Source organism: Tachypleus tridentatus, chromosome 1 (genome assembly GCF_004210375.1).
Source record: "Tachypleus tridentatus isolate NWPU-2018 chromosome 1, ASM421037v1, whole genome shotgun sequence".
NCBI lineage: Eukaryota > Metazoa > Arthropoda > Merostomata > Xiphosura > Limulidae > Tachypleus > Tachypleus tridentatus.
Window position 1 is genome coordinate 178747759 of NC_134825.1, and position 13645 is coordinate 178761403.

General features: G+C 34.4%; 1 protein-coding gene across 1 annotated transcript in view; it reads left to right on the top strand.

Moving 5' to 3' along the window:
- LOC143231324 (uncharacterized) overlaps positions 1–13645 on the top strand; it is a 196480-nt gene that overhangs the window by 182117 nt on the left and 718 nt on the right. The gene's annotated exons all lie outside the window — the stretch shown is intronic.

Sequence of the window (13645 nt, forward strand, 5' to 3'; positions counted from 1 at the left end):
ATTTCTTTGATTTCAAGCACCAATTGCCGTATAAATTCTCTTCTGGCTCTTGATTTATGTTGACGAAGAAATTCTGGATGTTTTGTCGAGTATAGAACGAAAGCATTGTACGCAGCAAGATCTAGAATGTTATAGAATATGCAGACTGACCAGCGCTTTGATCGCCTCTTTGTTGTATAATATCTCACCAGTTGATCGAGAGGGTCGACACCTGCCTTCGTTGCATTGTAAAGATTGACGATTTCGGGCTTTCCATTCTCTTCTACTTCACCAGACTGATGCTGAGAACTCAGTAGTAGCACATATTTTCCTGGTTTGTCTGAGTGCCTGAGAAGAGTGATGTCGTCATGGTAGAAAAACTTTGGTGATAACTCTCTAGATTTTGCATTTATTTCAGGAGGCAGGAAGGTTCTTGATTTCCGTTACATAGTTGTTCATCCACTGTCAGGTATTCGCTTGGGTTGTAACTGTTTTGCAATTTTCAATGAAAAAATTCCAGACTCCAGAGATGGCGGCATCTTTGATTTCTCTATTTCTTTGAGAGTGGATGTCAAATCTGATTTTTGAGCACATTTTTTTGAATTTGTCTTGTGTAATCAGTTTTCGCAAAAATGGCAAACCGAATTCGGTTGAAAACATTTCGTCTATCGATGCATTTTGGATTTGCTTATTCCAAGGAAAAGATTAGCTGCGATCCATTTCCAGAGGTCTTCTTCAAAAATTGGTTCTTTCATGACGGTGTTTGTTGAGTGAATGATCTGTTCCATCATATTATCAGAAATGAAAATTTTGAATGTTTCGAATGGTGTAGAGACTCTTGGAGCAGCTTGCCTTGTAATGCCTGGGTTCCCATTGAATATATTGAGAGCTGCGGTTCTCCTGTTGATCCTTGAAGGTGTTGTTGAATAACTAAAATTCTTATCTTTGGACAAAAGTTCGTTCACTGGCATCGTAGTAAGATCTTCTTGATTACTTTCTTCACTTTCAGAAGGGTACGGAGTGATTTGTTCATCATTTTCGGCTTCAGAAGGATCATCATCACAACATTCAGAGTAGTCTTCGAAATTATCATGTTCACTTTCATCGTCGGATGGTTTTGTCAGTAAATGTACAGCTTATCAAGAGATATCATTTTTGACACGGTTTGAAGATTTCAGCTCCTGTATATATAGGTTTTGTGGATTCTTCTAGAATATTCTAGATTATTCTAAATTCTTCTGTAAAGTTTTTAGAATGTTCTAGAACAGGCGTGGGCAAACTAGGCAATAATCAGGACCGTCTAAAATTATTGTTGGAGTAGAGTTATTATCCTAAATATCCATCTTTTGAAAAGAAGTTGTAAAATTAATATATTTTTACTATAATTTGGTCTTTTCGGTTGCCCAGGCCTGTTCTAGAATTATTTAGGAAATAAATAAAGTCATTTTTATGTTTTTTTTGATCTGGGGCCTAATAGGCCCCAAAATATAGTGGATGTTTTAAAAAAATTTTTTAAATATTATTTCGCAAATGTCTGAAAAGTCAAAATATTATTGCTCCTTAAAATATAAAGGGATAGGGTCAGTTAATGGCAATTTCATTTAAATACAAAATTATTAGCCTAATATTAATAACCTTTCAAGTTGCTCTGGGGCCTATTAGGCCCCAATTTTCGTAGGAGTGTTAAACTATAATTCATGGAGCCCTTGAAATTAACGTATTTCTCATTTACTTTCTATGTTTTAAAATACAACAAAAATGTAAACATTAATGAATAAATAGTAATATGCATGTATACATTATACAGTAATGTACGGTAGCCAAATAGTGTAGTTTTGTAGGCAAATACGTAGTTAGGCCTACTGCATTTGTGTTATTGTTTAAACTAAGATAAATTTAACACCGCATTCAAAACTTGACAACTTTAAAACAAGAGAACAGTAAATTTTATGAGCAAGTGCACAAATAACACTTTCATACAAACATGCTGCGAAATTCGACAGACATAAAATGGATGAGCAGTAGCACTGAACACCTGCGATCTCAGATCCTACAACAGTGGTTCCCAACCTTTTTATGACCCGCACCTCTAAAAAATTTTAATATGTTCTCGCACCCCTCACAGTAATTATTTATTTAAGAATAAAGGTGAAGGTGGTCAAAACAAATTTTTATAATTAGTTTTTATTGATATGTAAACAAAAACGAAACATTTGAAAAAGAAAAAAATATTACAACAAACTAAAAGTTGCATAAACCCTACATGGCCAACAAAAAATATGTTATTTGGTTGGGAACCACTGTCCTACAGTGTTTACTGAACCGGCGAAACTTTGAACCATATAATTAATATTTTTACACATTTTAATTACAATTTTATTACCTTTCGAAATTTCTTTTGTAAGTGTTGCAGGAAACATAAGCCGCTTAGTCCAATATTCGACCTTTCACTGGACCTGAACCTGAAAATGTGATTATATCTTTAATGGTATAATTTATATAGTTTTAAGGAATGGAGTTTTTCTTAAAAAGTATTTTTTCAACAAATGATACCACATTTAATTGATAAAAAATAGTCTATATCAGTACAATCTGAACACTTTTCGCCCGTAGTACTTGCTGTAAAATAGAATCTTTTTTCTTATAAAATATTCACTTTCACTTTTGTTTTCAGTATGACACAATGTAAACGAGCCCAAAGTTTGCTAACTCTAATTGCTTAAATGTGATGTAAATGTTACTTATTAGTTGTCTAATTTTTGTTTCTTACTACAAGAATTTAATTCATATTCATACAAAGAACTTATGAGAATATACAATTAAAATATTTATACAAAACGATATACCTACAAATTCTACTGGTCGAAGTACCCATGAAATGCAAGGTGAGAAACTTTTGAATATAAAATTTAGTTCTTTCTTCGTACAATTCGATTCTTACTTTAAGATTTCGTTTCCTTAGTTACTATATGCAAATATTCAATAATATTATGCTTACATTTTATTGTTGTCTTTCTCAGTTTGTGTTGGTTATAAATCAAGCAATACATCATGCTTGAAGTACCTGACTGCCAGATGTTCACAATGAATAATACAGTGAACAAGGAGAAACTCTGTAAAGCTGGGATCACTTTTCATAAGTGCAATTAATCCTTCATTTTTCCCCACCATTGCAGGTGCTACATCTGTTGCACACTGACGAGTTTACCCAGTGGAATATCAGTATTTGTTCTGTCAAACGCATATTTAATGTCAACACCACGAGTTGTTTTTTTTAGTGCCAGAAAGTCCAACATTTCTTTCACAGTTACATCAGAGGAAACATAACGAATAAATACCGCCAGTTGTGAGTTGTCTTGTATGTCTGTAGATTCGTCAAGGGCTAAGCTGAATGCAAGATAATTCTTTAAATCATTTTGCATTTTGCGTGCGACTTCAGTACTGATCTGGGAGATACGTCTCTCTTTAGTGTGGCGTGAAGCTACTGGTTGTGCTGTTAATCACTGAAGTTTTGTGTTATTTGAAAGTGACACTGCAGTAACTTCAGCGATATTCTTGTTAACAAATTCACCATGATAATATGGGCGTTTAGTACGAGAAATATTCCATGATATAACAGAACTAGCTTCAGTCGTTCTATCAACTTCCTTACTGAACATTGTAAACAGTGTCTGCTGGCTAGTTATTGATGATTTTAACACAGTTAACTTGTTTTATCTGTAATTATGATTTAGGTGGATAATCAGACGATACGTTTTTGTGATTTGTTTCATAGTGTTGTTTCAAGTTACTGGCTTTGTAATGACTGAGTAACACGTTGCAGGTAATATATAAAGATTTACCTCCTTTAACGGTGAATGTAAAATATTCCGCCCACTCTGGCTTAAAATTTCTGTTTTCATCTACACACTTTCGCTTCTTACAATTTGATGACGTCACCTTCAGAAAATGTTCACAGACACTGTGAAAAAAAGCATTACTTTTAAAATATTACGTAATACATTGTTTAAACCATTGTTTTAATTATAAACGACAACAGATAAGTATTTACAAATACAATGGCAACTCGGTTCTCGAAATTAATCCGTTCCAGAAGGCAGTTCATTAACCGAATCAATTTTTTCCCGTAAGAAATTTGTTTGCTTTTTTGAATTTCGCACAAAGCTACTCGAGGGCTATCTGTGTTTGTTTTTTTGTTTGTTTGTTTTGGAATTTCGCACAAAGCTGCTCGAGGGCTATCTGTGCTAGCCGTCCCTAATTTAGCAGTGTAAGACTAGAGGGAAGGCAGCAAGTCATCACCACTCACCGCCAACTCTTGGGCTACTCTTTTACTAACGAATAGTGGGATTGACCGTAACATTATAACGCCCTCACGGCTGGGAGGGCGAGCATGTTTAGCGCGACCGGGATGCGAACTCGCGACCCTCAGATTACGAGTCGCACGCCTCAACACGCTTGGCCATGCCGGGCCTTCTTGGAAGGAAGCAATAATATTAATGTTCCAGAAAGAAGGAAAGCCAGCGAATAAACCGAACAACTATCGCCCAATTAGTCTAACCAGTTGTATCGGCAAAATATTAGAGAGAATAATTTGTAATCGTCTTTCCGTATACTTAGAAGAAATTTCAAAATTACCCGAAATTCAAAACGGATTTCGAAAAACCGCCAAACTACAAACCACCTGATTCGACTTACAGAATCAATTACTGACAGTTTTAATAAAAATGAATGCACTGTAGCTTGCTTTCTCGATATTGAGAAAGCGTTTCACACAGTGTGGCATAATGGATTACGACGTAGGTTACAGGAAATGGCTTTATCCCAGGAAATTATTCGCTAGCTGTCCAACTCTCTGGACAACCAAATGTGCAAAGTAGATGTAAATAGGGGTCCTTTTCACCCGAAGCAGGAGTCTCGCAGGGAGGGGTTGTTATCCCTATATTATTTATCATACATGTGAGTAATATGCCTCTGTCAGACCTTGGTGCTCTAAATGTGATGTGATCTCACGTTTAGTGGAACTTCCACCGTTTATTGAAATAATTGAAAACATTCTCTTCAATCCGAAATAAATTACAATAAATTAAACTCGTATTAGAACCGGCTAAAAAGCTACAGTACAGTTACAAGAAGAAAATTTAACTCCTGGAGACTTCTATAAAGTGTGGCTTGTTTGTAAAAGTGAAATATCCATAATCAAACGTCTGCTGGCTCACAACATCACAGAATTAATGAAAGTTAGGAAAAAACTTCTTAAAAATGAAGTAATACTGGCATCGTTATATCTAGATCATAGATTTAGTGTTTTGATATGTGAAGCAGAACAGGAACAAGCCATAAATCATTTGATCAAACTCAACGTAAGATTATGTGCAACGAATCGTAAACTTGAACTTTGATCAAACTTAACGTCAGATTATGTGCAATGAATCCTAAACTTGAACTTTGATCAAACTTAATGGCAGATTATGTGCAATGAATCCTAAACTTGAACTTTGATCAAACTTAACGTCAGATTATGTGCAATGAATCCTAAACTTGAACTTCAAGTAACTTCAAGTAATCTGAAGAGCAGATGTCATCCAGTACATCAGGGGATGAGTTGGAAAAGATGTTTAGATTGGTTGTAAAAAGGAAGAAAAACTCGAGTACTCCAAAAAAGGGCATTGCTTCGCCTCTGAAGATCTTTGGGAATACTGAAATAATTTCAGCAGACAGCAGCCTGACTTCATGGTGTAACTCAATAAAGATAGAACATGAAGACTTGTACAAACTGACTATAGTTGTGCATACTGCTCCAGTGATACAAGTCAGCGTAGAAAGGTTATTTTATATATTTACTGATCTTTAGTCCCCAAAGAAACAGTTTGTTGTCTGAAAACATTGAAAATATCTCAGTTGTTCTTTCCAATTTCAACTTGTAAGCTTATGTTATATAATGCTTGTATGTTTTATACAATAAAGGTATTGGAGAAGAAACTAAATTTTACTATTTCTCTTTTAAAACTTAATGTGTTTGTAAAACTGTGAGTTGAAACGTACTAAAGAGTTTAAATCAAATATGAAAATTAAATAAAACAGTATGGGAAAGAATGAGTGGTTTTCTGTTAAATATGTTGATTTTATTAATACTTGTCTTAAATGTGTATTAAAAAGATTGTAACTGAACAGAAGCAAAAATGATAATGAATAGGAGGAGACAAACTCGGTGCTTCATCCTTCAGAAAGAGAAAAGAAACAGGAGTGTAGAAGGAAAAATAGATAATGTTACTAAGTGTGGAATTTATAAAGGTTAACTATAAAAACTTATACATGGAGATGAAAAAGATATCTTCTTTCAAAAAAGGTGTGAATGTAATGTATAATAAGGTCACAAGTTACAAAAAGAGTGCACAATGGTGCAGTAGAAAGTAATAACCATTTTAAAAAAATTTCAAAAACTGGAATTAAAATCAAAACTGAATTGAACTGGAAAATTGAAATCGAAGAAAACAACTTGAATCGAAGCTGAAATCGAACAAACATAACAGCTCAACTTTTCTTGATTTTTATAGAAAACCATAAAATAAACAGAGTTTAAAAGGTTATTTCATACAAACATACATGATTTTAAATTATGTTTTCATTTAATTAAATTATGTTTAGGTGTTAGCTGGAGGGAACATAAAGTTAAGTTTCAGTAAACTACACTAAGATATATTTAGGTACATCGATATACATACAGTTAAACAATTAGTTCATTAATTTACAGTGAAGTATTCATTTGAATAGAAATGAATTAGAATTCAGAGAAGTCATACACTAGGTGATTGTAGATATTCAGTGTTTGTAGTTTGTTATGTTGACCTTCAGACCAGTGTATAAATTCTGTTTAAAGTGAAAACTATACAGTATAATATAGTAGCCCAAGAACATGGGTGGGTGATGATGACTAGTTGACTTCCTACAGTCTTATACTGATAACTTAGGGTTTATTTATTTGTTTTGGAATTTCGCACATAGCTACTCGAGGGCTACCTGTGCTAGCCGTCCCTGATTTAGCAGTGTAAGACTAGAGGAAGGCAGCTAGTCATCACCACCCACCGCCAACTCTTTACCAACGAATAGTGGGATTGACCGTCACATTATACACCCCACGGCTGGTTAACTTAGGGACCACTAGCTTTGCGCGAAATTCAGAAACAAACAAGCCAAATCTTTGAACGTAATGCGTATTCTATTATAGGTCTAATGTATGTTTTGTAGATTTTATTATATTATCAGGTGCCTTTATTTTTACCTGAAAACTTCTTGCATCATTTGATCTTTTCCAGATTCCAGTCAGGATATTGTTAGTATGCTGTATCCACGTTTATTTGGTGTCCTAAGTTAATCCTAAAAATTTAGCCGAAGTAGCAGTCTGTAAAAATGATCCGTTCGTGTATATTTTTAAGTGTATTTAATCTGGTGAAAAATATTACTTGGGTTTTCGGAATATTTATTTTTATTCTATATTTCTGGCAGTATTCTTCTAAATTATTCAAGACTGGCTGGAGGTTTGTTGCTGCTATTGAAGGAGCATTGTCAGCAAATTGTGATGCAAAACCTAAGTTTAGGTCCGACTGTGCCATAATACTCACATACATGACACATAAGATAGGGCTAACTATCCCTTCCTGTAAGACTCCTGTCTCAGGTGAAAAGGACCCTGAGTGGGCCCCATTCACATCTACTTTACACGTTTTATTGTCCCAGAAAGTTAGATAGCCAGCGAATCCTGGAGTAAATCCATTTACGTTAACCGGTGACGTAATCCGTTATGCCACACCGTGTTGAATGCTTTCTCAATGTAGAGAAAGCAAACTACAGTGCATTAGTTTTTGTTAAAGCTGTCTGCAATTGTTTCAGTTAATCTGATAAGGTAGTTTGTCTGTATTTTCTAAATCCGTTTTGAATTTCAGGTAATTTTGAATTTATTTCTAAGTATATAGATAGTCGGTTACTAATTATTCTTTCTAATATTTTTCCTATGCAGCCAGTTAGACTAATCAGGCGGTAACTGTTTGGTTTATTTGCTGGCTTTCCTTCTTTCTGAACATTAAAATTACTGCTGCCTTCCAGAAACAGTGATGCTGAAAATGATAAGTTGAATAGAGCTGTTAGGTGTTCATATAATTTCTCAGTACCATTGATGTCGAGAAAACCCACTTGTAGAGAAATATATATGTAAAAACGGCTCGTTTGGGTTGAGAAAATATTTTACATAGAAGAGCGAACAACGTTTCGACCTTCTTCGGTCATCGTCAAGTTCACAAAGAAAGAGGTAACTGACCACATGTTTGGAAGGGGTTGTGTGACTGAGTGTCGGAATGCAGAGGGTGGTGTTAGATGTTTGAATATATAATTTTAAATTAGTCTGCGGTTATTGTTGCAAGGTTGGAATAGAAGTTCTCAAAGTTACACGAGGGTTATCTCCGCTAGCCGTTCCTAATTTAGCAGTAAAAAGCTGCCAACTCTTCAGCTAGTCATGAATAGTGGGATTGATCGTCACTTGGCTGAAAGAACAAGCATGTTTGGTGGGATATGGATTCGAACCCGAGACCCTCAAATTGGGAGTCAAGCGACTACTCATCTGCCCCTACAGGACTAATATTGTGTTAATTAAGGTATACCAATAATATAGTGAGTGAAAGATATTTAAATATTGATGTATGTTGCCTTGTTTCTCAATTCAACTAAGTTTAAGGACTATCTCCATCTTGAAAACTCCTTCATGTGAACACATCTTCACAATCCATGTACATGATTATTTTTCATGACCATCACATACTTTCCCAAATGTGACAAAGTCTAAGTTACAACTTAATTACAAATAATGTTTCTACTGTACCACTGGAACCTTATATTCAAGATGTTGATTTGGTTATTATAACATTCTGAACGCTGTGTATACTACTAAACATATAAAATGTGATCGTGTTAAATCATCATACACGAACAATTTTAATATTTCAGTAAATATAGAAATGTTTTCTTGATAAGTTTCTGTTAAATAATAATTTAGTATTGAATGAATCAGGTAGGATAGAACATGTTATGAAAATTTAAAAGCTTGTTTGTTAGAATCTTTTAGACAAGCCTATCTAATAATAGTAGCACTATAAAAAGATACGATAAAATGTAAATTAGTTAGTACTTTGTATTTTCAGTACATACTCGTATTGAAATTAACAAATGTAAAGGCATTCCTCATGTTGGTCAAGAACCAATGCAATAAAAATGTCAAACAAACTGTCTGTTCACTGTTTAAATAATTCAGACTTTAGTTCTTGTTTTTATAATTTTATTTATACAACATACCAACAGTTTTGATAAAATTTTGTTGCAAAACATATACATGATTTAAATTATTCGTATCAATAAAATAATCTGAACATGTGGATATAGTCTCTTTGAATCTCTTCTGAATAACATGTTTCAACAATATCCTTTCCATAATTGATGTTTTGGACTACATAGAATCAGATATTACTGTTATATCATTTAAATGTGTCATTATATCTGCGATCTGCCTTTACAGGTTAAACATACTGATAAGTTATGACGGTAAGTATTTTGTATAAAGAAAACCAAATAATTCTACTTTTGAACTTACAAACAGAAGGACCAGAAAATACGTTTATTTATGGTTATTTATATATACACTAGAATACACACATAAAATTTGAATACAGTTTTGGTAATGTCGATTTTCAGCTTTGCTTTACATCTGTAGTGTCTATATTGTGATTGTGTTGATTGTGAATTTATGAAAACTTAATATTTCTCATACACCGTAAATATATTTCCGATAGATACCACTTCTCATAAGATGGCTTTACTGTTTTGTTTCTGCCGACACTAGTTCCACCTACCCAAGGTTTCAACAGGAACGTGACTACTTCTACTGTCGCAGCCGCTTCCCAGAAAAGAAGTACCAGAAGTGTGAGTCGATATCTTACCTAAACTCACACTGACTTGGTTGAGGAAACAGTGATGAGCACCCTTCGGAAAGTGTCCAAATGCATCTCTATTGGAGTGCAACATCTCAACCTAAAGGAAAACACATGTGGGACAACGCTCATAACCAGATACAGTCTTCGCCCATGTTGACAGTACGTTTCACTAAACTGGGTGTCAAAAAGAGGATGACATCCTTAATTGTAGATATGATGGTTGGTCCACCTTTCCCATGGTAATGTGTGATATCCTAGCCAACACAGTGCATCTAGACCTGTCTGTCTCCTTTCTATACCAGACCACCTGGGAATCAACCTTTTGAAGAAGATATGACAGGGGTGTCTTAACCAACTAATACTATTTGGTTGGTCCAGTACTTTTCTAAAACCAGTTTTACCACAAACTAACCAGCAGGAGATTGTACAGTTATAACATTCTCTAGTGTAGTATAGTATAGGAAAAATGATATATAGAAATGAAAAGTAAATAAGCTACATGTACAGTTAATCCAAAAGCCACGTTTGAAACCGGAGAGTGGTGATAGTGGAATGATAATTTGACACCGAGTCTGATGAATGAGTGATATTTAAGGGGAAGTACTTAGAGGGGGTATTTTGTGAAGAAGGATAAGGACTGGAAATTAAGTTTGAGCTGGCCATAAATGTGTTATCAAAAGGACAGATGCAGGTGTGGACTGAGTGACGTATAAAACCTTGAGAAGGAAACATATATAAGTAACTTGGTCTAACTTAATAGAATTAATTTACTATCTAAGCAAAAAGATGTGGTATTGGAGACCAAAAAGTTATGACTGTTCTTTCTGAGATGGGTGGTAAATGTGTACAGAGGTTGAGTATTTCACTGATTAGATAACTATCAGAACACTTGGGTATTGAAAGAACACACTGTAGGATCTTATAGGTATTGAGTAATGGATACCAGGTTCCATTGATTCTGTTATACTCAGTAACAGATGTGAAAGTGAGTGTGACTCAAAGGCATAAGGACTTCCATTACAGCTATTACCTCCAGTAAAGAAATTACTTCACTAGTAGACAGATTAAGACTGCATCAATCTAAACGAAAGAAAGAAAATTCAGACCGATTGAGAAATGTGTTGAAAAATATCCCAGGTGAAAAGTGTATGAACAGTAACACGAAATTTAAGATTCGTGTTTAAATGGAGTGAATTTTGAAACTACAATTACTTAATAACTGTACAAAATAAACAGTAATAAACAGCATGAAAAACGTTAAAGTAAAAACAAGAAGGAAAAAATTTTAACACATCATAAAACTATTGTGTCAAATGTAGAGATGAAGATTGGAACCCCCATTTTATTATCTCCAACTGGTTAGTTCAGAAGACATCTGGTTTTGGAAAAGTTAACATTTTCTTACATGAAAATGTGTTTCCATTAGACGCTTACCATTTCACACAGAGATTATATCTTCTGTGAACATATGTCTTGAGTATCTGTGTGACACTAGTTTTAGGCAACTTCAATCTGAACTCACGTGATTCTTATTAATGAATAATGATGTTATTGTTTAATAGCTCCCTCTATACTGCTCCACTCATGAAATTTCATTATTAAAGAGAAAATAAGTCGTAATTACCCAAATGAACACATACGCATCAGAAAACTTGTGAGTGAAGCGGCTATTTGATAGGCAGATCATGATACAAATGATCTGTTTTCAAATTAATCGCTTCAAATACATGAGAATCTATACAGCAAATCCATTGGATGGATGCCGAATCATGACGGTCGAGTGTTTTAAAAGGAATTAAAGATCTGATACCTGCTCTATAATTGATGTAAAAAAATCACCACGAATTTATCAGAATGGATCATAATCAAACAATTCACTAGCAGTGGTAAGGAATACAAACATGTCCAATGAACAGAACAGAGGTCGGGTACACTGATGTGTAAGAATTGCTTATGCTGGTACATATGTTTAAGATGAGATTGTTGTTCAATGATGTATCACAACCAGTAAACATAACATTTCTGAGAGATGTGGGTTTGGTACGATTCAAAGTGAAGGAACCAAAACAGTGGTAATAGATTATCTAGCCACAACGAGTTTCTCGAGCACAGTAGGAAACAGTGAAAATGGTTGGGTCAAGAGGATAAAGTATTGGGTTGGAGTGAGTAAGGATTTGAACATTTTGTCAATTCTTCCAAAACGGGTTTCTACCATCAAAGATGTAACTGGAGGACTCTTTCCATGAGTATGAAAACAGAAGGCTATCTTGCATGTAATAACGAAACCACAGACCAAGTCAACGAAGATGTAGTGTTTGAAACAATAAATTATAACATCAGTGGATGAAGAAAAGCAAGCATCTGGAGAACTCTGTAATGGGAATAGGAAGAAAGGCGTTTGTAATATAGACCTGAATATGGAATAATGATCCAACGAAGTGAAGAGAACTTTTCTAAATGAAAACTTTGCACAGATTAATAACTAAATCCCTTCGTGTCTTTTTAAGGACATCAAGTAAAACCTTGTAATCCATCCGTTATTTGACATATGGGACCAGAGGAAGAAACATTGTATAGAACAAGCCACAGCAGAAAATAGGATGGAACAAGAATCATTCCAAAGGGAACAGCATCTCTATGAAGTACTTCTGACATGAAATGAAGACGTAAAGTGCAAGGAGGCAAACAAAGAAGGTTCAGGAAAAGACAGGGTAATTGTGTACTGGGTAGTTGAACTGAATAAATGGGTCAGCTTTCCAAAAATTCAAAATTTATACCACAGTTTGTGAATCTAGATAGTGCATGTAAAAATAACTATAATTCTTAATCAGTGAATCAGTAAGACTACGAGGACCAGACATATAGTCCTGGAAATGTAGTTGGTGTAAAAAGAAATCAGTATGTATGCAGATGTAAGTAACTGATGAAAAACAAATAATACATCAGGATTAGATTTATATAAACGGGATTGTGAAAGAGGAAAAAAGACCTGGAATGGAATATACATGAGAAATTAAGCCCACATAATGAGAGAGGATGGTCGAATACTGTCCTCAGTGGGAAGTTCACATAGCCTTAGAAGTAGATGAACGTAAACAAACAAGCTGACCTTCTGCTGAATTTCCTATTGACATCGAAGGGATGAAAGAGTGTCAAATATATGTGAATAAAGTTGCAGGCTACATAATGGTGTTCACTAATATATGAAAAGTGACTGTCATGTCAAATAGATGTGAATGAAGTTGCAGGCTACATAATGGTGTTCACTAATATATGAAAAGTGGCTGTCACGTCAAATAGATGTGAATGAAGTTACAGACTACATGATGGTGTTCACTAATATATGAAAAGTGGCTGTCACGTCAAATAGATGTGAATAAAGTTATAGACTACATAATGGTGTTCACTAAAATATGAAAAGTGGCTGTCACGTCATCAATACGTAACTTTCATCTCCTCGCCACTGTTGAAATTTCACTTATGTGTAAACATTCTTCTCTCACAAAGGATAGAGAAATAGTGATATGGACTTCTACGTTAATAAATAGAAAAAAAAATGTAATTCGAGAAACAAAGCAAATCTCTGTTATTAAAAACGAGTAAATCTACAAAACAAATTTTAAATACCACAGAGAGAACGAGAAAATAGGAAGTTAGTTTTTCTAAGATTGTTGGAAGACACATGCTGAACT